The sequence below is a fragment of the Lissotriton helveticus genome, chromosome 5_1 (assembly GCF_964261635.1).
Source record: "Lissotriton helveticus chromosome 5_1, aLisHel1.1, whole genome shotgun sequence".
NCBI lineage: Eukaryota > Metazoa > Chordata > Amphibia > Caudata > Salamandridae > Lissotriton > Lissotriton helveticus.
The window spans coordinates 40758677-40770761 of NC_136065.1; the positions used below are offsets into that span (position 1 = coordinate 40758677).

The 12085-nt window shown below is 42.0% G+C and overlaps 1 protein-coding gene across 1 annotated transcript in view; it reads right to left on the reverse strand.

Annotated features, from left to right (window-relative positions):
- Nucleotides 1–12085, reverse strand: part of LOC144752933 (butyrophilin subfamily 2 member A1-like) — a 367375-nt gene that overhangs the window by 182979 nt on the left and 172311 nt on the right. The window lies entirely within an intron of this gene.

A 12085-nucleotide genomic window follows, 5' to 3' on the forward strand; every position in this document is an offset into this window, starting at 1 on the left:
ATAGTTGCCATTCCGTGTTAAGGGACCACAGTGGTCCAGATAAACACACGCTAGTGGTTTATCTGAAATCAGAAGTGGCATCTGCGCAGGACGTTTCACTGTAGAAACTTTCATTTTCTGGCAGATTTCACATTCCAGTACATAGTCTCTAGTTTGTTTCCTCATGCGTGGCCACCAGTGTCTCTGTTTTAATAATGATACAGTGGCGGAAACACCTGCATGTGCGGAAGCAAGCCCTTCATGTGCTGCCACGATTAGTCCTAACCTGTGTTCCATGTTTGGTATTGCCCTATCCCCCACTCCAGGGATTCGAGCAAAAAGAACAGAGTTTGCATCAATTATGTATATATTAGTGAGTGGATAGTTTGGAGGTAACACTGCATAATTACCATTTATTGAGGCTTTCACTGCTAATAGCGTTTCACCGTCTATCGTTCTTTTTGGTCGTTTGATTGTAGCTATGGAAGCCGCTTGCACAGCTGACTTCGCAGCTTCATCAGCCAATGAATTCCCTGCAACGTGAAGGCCATCATGCTGATGACTCAGTGTATGTATCACGTGAGTGTTTTGTAGTTCTTTATGCAAAAGAACTACTTGTTCCCAAAGCAATTTATGCTTGATTGCGCCACCTTTCGCGTCTTTGAAGCCGTTTTGAACCCAGTTCTGCAGATACTCATTGTAAGACTGGACGCAATAATACGATTCGCACACTATTAGTGTGGGGAATTCGCGATAGGTATTTTCAAGCGCCATCTTAAAAGCATGTAGTTCAGCTCGCTGAGCTGTACAGTCTCCGAGTGATTGAGTTTTAGTGACCATAGGTCTAAATTTACCATCGCGCCAGCGACCTTTAACAATCGCGCATGCAGCACTATAGGCTTGTTTGCCCCCAATTGCGGGCTGTGCGGATCCATCTGTATATATCATACAGCCATAATGTTCAAGAGGCAGAATTTCGGTCGGCAGAGGACATTCATGTTCATACTGGAGAAATTCTTGTGTTTTTAATTTTGGGTCAAAAACGTATTCAACGTCTGTTGCAGCAAGAGAGTTAACCCATTATATCCATCTTGGATGCAAAGCTTTAGCATTCGGGATGCTTGCCTTTGTCACTGCCTCTAAGGCAGGTACAGGTGTAACAATCATTATGTGTCTACCCTGTGCGAGAGCTCTCTCTCTTGCTACAGCAGTTTGAACCGCTGTCAGAATATTTTCGTTTGCGGTAAATTTCATTTCTGCTTGTGTGTACAAGTGTGATTTGTAAGCTATTAGTATCGTTTCCCCCTCATTAAAGTTCAGTACGTGAATCCGCATCTTCCTGGGATGATTCGGATTACAAGGTTGCGCATATTTTCGCGTGTGTCTAATTTTGTTTTTGTTAACATGTCTGTCTGGACTGAACGCTAAATTTCTGTGTGTGTTTGAGTCCAATGTGTTTGTTTGAAATCAGGTTTATTTAGATAATAGAAATGTGAAGCCCGTCTTTCGTAATTTGGAACGTATGTTCTTCCAAAATTTAAGAAACCTAGAATTGACAGTAAGTTTTTCAGCGTTTTTGGAGGTTGGAGCAGCGCACATTTCTCTAGAAAATTTGCGGCTAGGCTTTTCCCTTCACTTGACAATTCATATTCCAAGGATATATGACATTGAGGTGGTCAATTCTTGATTTTTTAAAATTTAATTTATACCCTTCAGATGCGAACCCAAGTTTTATGGTGTTCATCCTTTTTAAGTGTGCCTCCAAATTATCATCCTTCAGATAGACATCATCGACATTAGATAATGCCTCATCATCGTATTTGTGGAGTAACTCTGTTACTCTTGCTGAAAATAACCCCGGGCTATTTTTGAATCCCTGGGGGAGATGACAGAATTGTCCCTGTGTCCCCATGATTGGGAAAGCGGTTAAATGCCTGCTTTCCAGTGAAATGTTTTGACAGAAAAATCCATTTGAGATGTCTAATGTTGTTTTATATTTTTTGCACACTATGGTATTCATTAGTGCTGCTCTATGAGAGTTTTGGACTTCAAATGTATAGCAGCAAGAGTTGAGGTGTTTGTAGTCCAATACCAGACGATATGTATTGTCTAGTTTGGATACAGGAAACAAAGGATTGTACATAGGTGAGGTGCTTGTTTCAATCACCCCCTAATATTCAAGTTGATTTAAAATCTCCCTGACCTGTTTTTTAGCTTCTTGCTTTACTGGGTACTGTCTTTGTGCAGTTGGTTTATTTCTTAACTGGAATTTGTGGGGAGGTGAGTCCTCATCCAACCCTACATGATTTTTATATAGAGCTGGAGCCTGTGCAACTGCCCATTTTCTGGCATATGTATATTTTTTATGGATTGGGATGTGATTCGAGAAGGCTGGCATAATTACATCTTCGCCATGTGGGCACTCCCTGACGAATTCAGGTGGCCAGTCTTGTTCAGCTAGAAGTATGTCATAGCCCTTAGAGAGCTTCTCCCAAAAGAGTCCTCTTATTTTTCTAGTTATGTCCCCCTCCATCCGGAGTGTTATTTCATATAATTTGTGGGGTACACTAACCCAGGTGTCTGCAGTTTCAACTTGAATGCATTCATTCAAGTCCACTGTCTCCAGATGATCCTTCAGGATCCTGCGAACTATGGTGACTTCTGCTGCGCTGTCTAGCATTGTCTGAGCCCACTCCCTGTTCTTGAGTTGTGTCCTCAAGATCCTCGGCATTTCTGACTTTTTTGCTTGCTACCTTCTTTTTGTAAAATTGAGCTTTTTTGCTTTGGTGAACGGATTCCTTGTCTTTGGACTTGACGCGTTCTTTCATGTGTTCTGGCGGTCCTCTTCGTTCCGATTTCTGCGAGGAAGTCTGAAAAGATCGAGAGGGACGTGTATCATTATCTTGATATCTGTCAGGTTTTTTCAAATTATCCCTATTTCTAAGATTGTATCTTTTTTCAGAGTGCCCCCTTTGGGGAGACTTGTCTCTCTTTTGGGGAGATCTCCCTCTGGGCTGAGAATATTTTTCGCTAAGAAGAGACTGTTTGTTACTCTCCCACTTCTTCTTTGGAGTAGTGAGATTATTTTTAATAAATGTTTTTTCAGGATTTTCAGTTAGATGGGGTTTTAATGGTCCCCCCCCAAACTATCTCTCCCTAATTCTTCATAAGATTTTTAAATCAGTCTAGCAAGTTCAAATGGTTGGTCTGCTATATCTGTTTCTTTTAATTTTTGGCGGATTAATACTGATGCTGTTTCACCTCTAATGTTAGCTAATAATATAGCTGACACCTGTTTGAAATCTTTTAGTAATTTCATACCTAAATTTAAGGCTGGTTCCGGACCATATTCATTCTGAATCTGGCTCAGAACATCTGGTATTAGATGGTACACCATGTGTTTTTGTGTAGATTGAAGCAAAAACTGTACCCCAAGTGGCACAGTCCTCCACATGTGGTGCAATCCCCATTGGTAAACAGATTGTCAGAATTCTGTGTTTTTCATGAGGTGTACTATCAGGAAATACTGCCTCTATTTGAGTAATTTTTTGTGCTAGCCAAAACGGAATTTGTTCCCCTTAGGCGGGCAATTTGCCAATGACTGACTGTATAGTCTGTGGTATGATTTTGTTTGTATTCCCCTGGTACGGACTGTGTTGTGGAATTTGTATTGCTGGTGGACTGTTAAAGTCCTCATGATATATTGAACCAATTGTCTGTGTATTTTAATTAATTGTTTCAGCTGTACATAAAGTTCTCTATCTGACATATCTTCAATGTCAGGATGAGGTGTATAGCTGGCTAGTACCGGCCATGTAGCTCCTGGTCTACCTAGTGGACTGAGCCTGGTGATGTGATTGTGATGTTTTAGGGCGCCATTAAACCAGAGCTGATGCTCCTGTTAAGTTAGTTGAATTTCAACGTCCTCAAAAGGAACGTATTCCGCTGGAGGTTCCTCTGCTTTGAAGTAGTGGAACTCCTTTGTTACTGGATTTGCTTGTGGAAAAAAAATCCATGAGTAGAATACCTCTGTCTGCCGATACGCGTGTGCATCTATCACAAATATAACTTTACCACCTCTCTATGATACCCCATTTTCTATAAGTTTTATAGTTATGGTTTTTCTTACATTTACCGGGATGATTATAACATCATCGCCTGTTTTATTAAATCCTGTAACGTCAAAACCCGGTTGGTTTGCATTTACTGCTGCTCCACCGGTTGCGTTACTGTCGCCTTTGATCGACATTCTTTAAATGAAAGTTTTGCAGAGCAAGTTTCAAGGAGACAAAGATTAGGTGCACAATATTTTTGGAACACTGTATCCTTCAACGTTGAACAAACCAACAACTGTTACATAGGATTCTCGTCCTACTTAGTTTTGGCGGATATTATGCCCTTTTACCCACTCCAGACGTCTATTGGAGTTTTTACGGGAAATAGGGGTCTTTGTGAAAAGCTCGACTGAGTTACTCTAGTATCTAGCATTAAATTATCGCCTTACCAAATGTTGGGCGCCATGTAGTGTAGTTCCTATATTCCCAATAGACTCTGCGCATTGAAATAATATATCCTGTAGCTTAGACGCAGCCGTGAAGTCCCATGGGTCTCTACCAAATATATTAGACTTAATTGCGAGTGCCAGCTAGCTCAGAGGTCACTAGAAACTTTCTCGAATTCACAAGAAGGGATTCGTTTCTGACAACTACATATACATGACAACTTTGTTTCCTATGATTAAGAAAGCAATCTCTAGAGTCGCGGAAACAATAGATAGCTAATCCATTCAGTCAATCGTGCATGCTTCGTTTCACCAGAGCGGCTGAGAAAATAGAGAGACGGGCGTTTTCAATAAAAGAGGTTATTTATTGAACAGTCTTCTTTCTCAAGCATTGAAAATGAACTGCTACAATAGTACAGCTTACTATGAAGTACAATGCATATAATACGAACAGTATTATAAAATAGTACTGTAAAAGCATGATATGGGTGTTAAGCCATAAAGTGCCTAAAAGGTATCAAATGTATAATCGAGAGAAGAATCGGAGGCTCCTGGGGAGACGTGCTGTCATTCCAGATGGCGCACTGTGCGTAAGACCACGGAGGTTCCTGCACTTCAGCACAGCTTCTCCTCCCACGATCAAGACCCGGGTGAGTGGCAAAGGTAGCTCCTGGGAGCTGAGAGGTTTATCTCGCGCTGGAGCGCCAGTCCCTGGGTGTATCTAGCTATCCGATCATTTGATGTCGTGACGTCGATTGGCTTTTTCTGCACTTTCTGCTTTTTTCTCTTCTTCTTTTTTTTTTGTCTCTTCATTGCTGCCTCACTCCATTACGTTTTGTTTTCTTTTTGATCTCCTCTTTTTCTCTTCATCATCCCATTCAACAAAATGGCCGCTTGTTGTTATTTAACTAAACAAAGAAGCCTTCCCCTGCAACTGCTCTTCTCTCTCAGGGATAATTAATTAATTTACAACCGATTGTAATAGGACCTCAATCCCACAATTCCCTCTGTGTTTCTTCCCTACAGAATCAGGTCTTCCCTTTGATAATAGAAAGAGGACCTTCCTACCAATATGTTGCCACTGAAGTAGGACCACAATGCCAAAATCCCTCATTAAGCCATGTTCATAGAAACAGGACTACTCTGGGACCCTCATGATCTATGAACACAGAAAAAGGACCACGCTTACTTGGTCTCATGCTCTCTTGGTCTATGGACACAGAAAAAGGACTACACTAACATTTATCCGGCTGAGACAGGATTTTTCTGTATTTCATATGTGCTATTGAAATTCTCTTTTTAAGGAAATGTTTATATCTTGACCTCAAACCCTCTTCGATCCTGTTCATGCTCTCTTGGTCTATGGACACAGAAAAAGGACTACACTAACATTAATCCTGAGACAGGATTTTTCTGTATTTCATATGTATTATTGAAATTTTCCTTTAAGGGACTGTATATATCTTGACCTCAAACCGTCTTCGATCCTGTTTATAGAATTAGGACTATTCTGTGACCTACCTGTTTTATGTTAATACTATTATTAGGACTACATATAGGCCCCTGTGTTATCTTACTTAGGATTCGTCCATTCTTGTCCAGGGACCCTTTCTCCTCTAATCACTATTTATCTTACCAATCTCCCTTACTCTTCAAATTCTGAATTAGGCCTCTCCTCTCCCTCCTCCCGTCTTCTTCTCTACTCATCCTTATTACTCATGTCTTTTCCCCTCTATCCCGGTTTCACTGCTCTCATTATGGAACCTACAGGCACTCACACCTACAAACTCATCTACCCTCCCAAACTCAACAAAAAATTGGCCAAACACTTTAAACACAACTTTCTTAAATCTCACCAGAAACGCCCTTTGCTGACCCTTACTTCACACCACATAATGGAATTACGACCACTGATATCATTTTCTTCACTAGACGTAGAGCCCAATGGAGGAAAGCTTTCCTAGCCTTATTCTCAATCTCCTCAATGAGGAAATCCGCACACAGTCTTATGATCTACACTGCTCCATCACAATTCTTCCACGCCACAGCCATCTTCACAATCTACAACAGAACTATTCTCATTCAGTCCACAGACCGCAGTCTAAATCTATTTGATAACATCTTTTCCACTATAAAAGATTATTTGTCTAATCCTCCTACCTCCTCCCAACTTACCCAACTTACCCAATTTACCCTCACTCCTAGCATTCCGGTCACCACTACCCCTACCCTCCTTGCTACCCTCCCATCTCCTACCCCCCTGCCATCCTTGAGCGCTGCTCCTCACTCCTCCCTCAACCTCTCTTTCTCATCCTCCAGCACCCCTCCATACTCTTCCCCGAACCCTCTCACGCCTCCAACCTACTCTACCTTATCTACTAATTTACCTCTTGCACAATCTCTCAGGCTTCCCACTATGCCCCCCCTATCTCATAACAACACCTTAGTCCTCCCTCTACCCTGTATTGCTTCCGCTCACGCTCCCTATACAGTAGTCGTCCCTCCTCTGACTCCAAACAGAGACCATTCCCCTCCCATTGAAACCCCCCAAGAACCCTGCACAGTACTTGTCCCTCCTCTGGCTCCAAACAGAGACCATTCCCCTCCCATCGAATCCCCCCAGGAACCCTGCACAGTTGTCGTTGCCCCTCTGGCTCCAAACAGAAACCATTCCCCTCCAACTGAATCCCCTCATTCACCCTGCACAGTAGTCGTTCCACCACTGACTCCAAGTTGTAACCTTTCTCTTCCCAATAATATTACAACCATCATACCTCTCCTCCCTTCATTAGCCATTTCTACTTCCTTACACCTATGCCTTCACTGTGCACTACATTCCATGCATCACCCCCCCTTCCCCACCTTTGCCTTCATCTGATTTCACTCCTAACAGAGTCATACCCCCCAACCCTCTTCTCACTCCAACACCAACACCTCTACTGTTCCAATCCTCACCTTGGATAAGATTATGACAACTCTTCTTCAAATCGAAGATGATATCCATTCCTTCAAAGAGTTATTTTCTAAACAACCCAGGCACCCTTTACCCCCTAAAACCTCTTTACCCTACAAGCGCCCCACCCAGCCCCCTCCTCCTTGCAAACAGAATCCTCCTTATTGGACATCTATTCCCTCACGTAACTCTACCAACCGTCCTCTTCGCAGCGTTAACCCTCTCTCAGCGTACGACATACGCTCTCTCCTACACTCATATGATATCGCACCCTTGACCCACACAGCCCCCACATATCTTCCCATCCCTACTATTCCTCTCAATCCCCTCAAGTCCTCCAAACAGAACGATGGAGGTATTGTTGCCGATAATCTAAAAAAAGTCTCACTCACTCCCGACCCCTCTTCCTCCCTCATCAGTCCTGGGCATAAGTGCACTCTTCTGAACTGCAGATCGGCCTCCAGACATGCCTCAGACATTGCTGACCTCATCATCGCACATGACCTAGACTTGATCATACACACCGAAACCTAGTTAACAGACTCCTCTTCACCACTCATTGACATTCTAGTTCCCCCTAACTACCACATCATTAGGCTAGACAGGGTTGTCAAAAAAGGGCGTGGACTTGCATGTATTCACCATAGCAATCTTGCAGTCAATTGAGCCAGTTCACCTTTATTCTCCTCCTATGAACACCTTTGTCTTGATATCATCAGCGAAGCTAACCCTGTTTGCTCCCTACATGTTCTCAACCACCCTCCAGGAGACAACCTCACCTTTACTGAGCACCTCATGGATCTGGTCACAACGAACACTGGACGTCTACATACACAGATTTTCCTTGGGGATTTCAACCTTCATTGGAACGACCACAACGACTCTTTAGTCAATAGTCTCAAAAACTTCCTCATCGACCTATACCTCACACAAATTTGCAACAGCCCCACCCATGACAAAGGCTCTATCTTGGATCTTATCATCTCCAAAGCTGACGCTATCCAAATCAAGTCAATCCAACCCTATGACTGGTCTGACCACTTTATTATCACTTTCTTCATTACTGAAAAAATGAAGCTCCTTCCGGCTCAATCCACCAGACCTAAGGTCTGGAAGAGAGATCTGAAGAAACTCAACCCCAACTCACTACCCTCATTCAACCACAATCTTCTCTTACCTCCCATTGGCGTTGTTGACGTACAGGTCCTTACCACCCACTACCTCAATTCCATGTCCTCAATTATCAACGCAGCTGCCCCCCTTCAATTAAAGAATGTTTCTTTAAAAATCTCTAAACTATGGTATGACGGGTTTCTTAATAATGATAGACGAGCAATGAGACAGGCAGAACGTAACTGGAGATCTGTCCCGTCAGCTTTGCACCTCATAACACTTAAGAAAAAAAGAAACGCTTACTTCAGGAAAATCAAACACTCGAAAACTGCTTTCTTTAGCCTCCAGCTTGATCAAGCAAAAAACCGACCAAAATAACTGTTCGAGTTATTAAAAACTCAATCCAGAGATGTCCCTCAAACTCTCTCAAACACCTCTAATGCACTGCCCTCCTGTGAAGAATTCTCTTCCTTCTTTAACTTAAAGACAGACAACATCAGGAATGACCTCCTTACTGATCTACATCTCTACTCTAACCCTCACAGTAAAACGCCCTTTGAGTTAAAAAACAAAGTTTCATGGTCATCCTTTGAAATGTACTCAGAAGAAAATATTGCCAAGATTCTTAGCACACTGAACCCCTCCGATCACTTCACTGACCCTCTACCCGCAAACGCCGTAAATGACTTTATCCCATTACTTCTCCCCCTTTGGACCAAAATCATTAATAGCTCACTTCAACAAGGATGCATCCCGGATTCCCTCAAAGTGGGACAGGTTTTGCCCATTTAAAAGAAACCCACAGCGGACCCCTTCGAACTTAACAACTATCGCCCTATCACCAATATCCCTACCCTAGCCAAACTACTAGAAAAATGCGTTAACCTTCAACTGACTAAACACATTGAGCACTTTCACCTCCTCAACCCATACCAATCAGGCTTCCGAGCAGGCCACAGTAATGAATCTGCCATGACCACATTATTGATGTTGCACTTCAAATACTCGATCTCTCTTGAGCCTTCGATACGGTCAAACATGAGCATTTACTTGATCTGTTGAATCTCAGAATGGGTATCTCAGGGACAGTTCTCAAGTGGTTAACCTCCTTTCTGCACAACAGGACCCAAAATTTCAAAATCAATAACACTATGTCCATCCCAGTTCCTGTAACTTTGGGTGTCCCTCCTCCTCCCTCTCCCCTACTCTGTTTAATCTAGTCATGGAACCACTTACCGCACTACTCCAAGCATCCAATGTTCAATTCCACATGTACGCTGATGATACCCAACTCTACCTCAAAATACACACCCTCGACGACATCAAAATATTCAACGCAACGCTTAGGAACACACAGACATGGCTAGCAGAGAATCACCTCAAACTTAACGCGCTAAAAACAGAATTCCTCCTAATAGCACCTCCCACCAAAGTCCCCATCATTCAGCCCTGGCTTAATCATCTCACTGCTCTCAACGTTCAACCTACTATTGTGGACCCCGCAAAATCTTTAGGCATAACCCTCGACGGTAATCTCAACATGCATCATCACATCAGCAATGCAACGAAGGGTGCTAATTTCCACATCAACACATTGCGTAAATTGAAACCTTTCCTTCCTCCCAAGGATTTCAAAACTGCAGTCCAAGCCTTGGTCATCCCAACAGTGAAATATGGAAGTGCTGCCCTCTGTGGCCTCCCCCTATCTACTATAGCACCATTAAAAGCCTCTATTAATGCTGCAGACAGACTTATCCCAGGCTCGAAAAATGGTCACACATCACTCCTGATCTAAAAGCTTTAAACTGGCAGCCCTATGAAGCCAGAATACATCTGAAAATCGCCTGTATGACCCACAAAGCTTTACACCTCAATTCCCCCAGTTATCTCGCTCAGAAACTGAGAATCTCTTGTGGATCAAGAGCGACAAGAAGCGCTGACAATCTTCTTTTGAAACCTAAGAGATTCCACAAGAAAAAAAACTATAAACGTTCCTTCTCAGGAATGGCGCCCATGATATGGAATGCCCTCCCTCCAGAAATCAGACTTATCTCATCCACAGCATCCTTCAAAAAAGAAGTAAAAGCTCTCCTCTTAGCCAAATTTCCATGAACTCTTACTACTGTATTCTGGTAACTCAACACTTTTCCTCCAGAGACTATTTATATTGTATTTTTGTATGTAATCTGGTAACTCAATACTTTTCCGCTTGAGACCATTTATATTATATTTTGTATGTATATTGACCTCTTTGCATCGTTACCTCCTTACATTGTTTTTCTTTATGTTGTAACCATTTACATCTATTTTCTCAAACGTTTTTGCTTAATCATTAGTCATTTGCATGCTTATTCACACTCTGACTATAAAGCGCTCTGATATCCGTAAGGATCTTGTTCGCGCTCTATAAAACTTTCAAATAAATAAAATAAAATACATACATCAATAAAGGATGACTCAAAGTACTCAACTGGTGGTTCTAAAATACGCCTACCCCGGTGTACCTAACCTAAGTCTAGTACGAGGGAGGGAGTATGAGAGGAGGAGTTTAAGTCTAGGGTTTCTTCTGCCAGGAATCTAATTCCAAGAATTCTCTAAGAGACCTAATCAGCTGTGTACCTTTGGTTTTAGAATGAAGGAGGTCTTGTATCTCGTTCTCGGGACTCGATTTCCCAGATACCCACAAGGGTAAACTGGAAACATTGGAACTGGATTTCTCGGCAAGGAGAAATGGCAGAGTCTCGCTGTGTGTCTTCTGGAGGGTCGGCTTTCCTCGGCACTTGCTGCTGCAGGGCATCGGGCAAGTAGATAGTCGATCTGCTCCAAACCACCGTGTGCTTGATTGTGCAAATCAACACATATTTATACTTTGAAGGTGCCGAGTTTGACGCATGTTTGGAATTAAAAACGTCACTCAAAGGCACAATTCTTGGAAAATGCCAAGAGTTCTAGGAGAACTTAATATTCAAGCAGGGGGAAGTCCCGAGCTGCTGAAGGCGGGTTTTTCCAAGAAATCGTTGTTAATTCTTAGAGCTTAGTGAAAGTATCCCTGCCGTATTTAGGCTGTACGGTTTGGGCCAAATATGGGAATGATTTATATGCCTTTATAAGGATATGATAAAATATACCTATATAAGGGCATGAATCGGGATTTTTATACTAGGGCCCTAGATTCGTTTACAAAACTATCACATTTATGATTATTATACTTTTCTATAGCCCTTCAATTATTGGCATGGTTTGTTGAAGTAAATGACATAATGTTGTCTGTCACCATAGTAGTTAGGGTGTCTGTAAAATAGTAATACATTCAATGTAGATTATAAAAATGCTTCATATATATGTAACAAACAAAGTGTTCATGATGTAAACCTCAAATTTCATTTGGAAATTCTTTCTTGAGATGTAATATCATTTGGAAATTCTTTTCTTAGATATGTCTACTCAAATAGCAAACACATGATTTTTGAACTTGAAAATGGTAATTTAGAAATATTTTTAAGATGTGTTGAAGAGTCTAAATTAAGTAAAAACCCTTG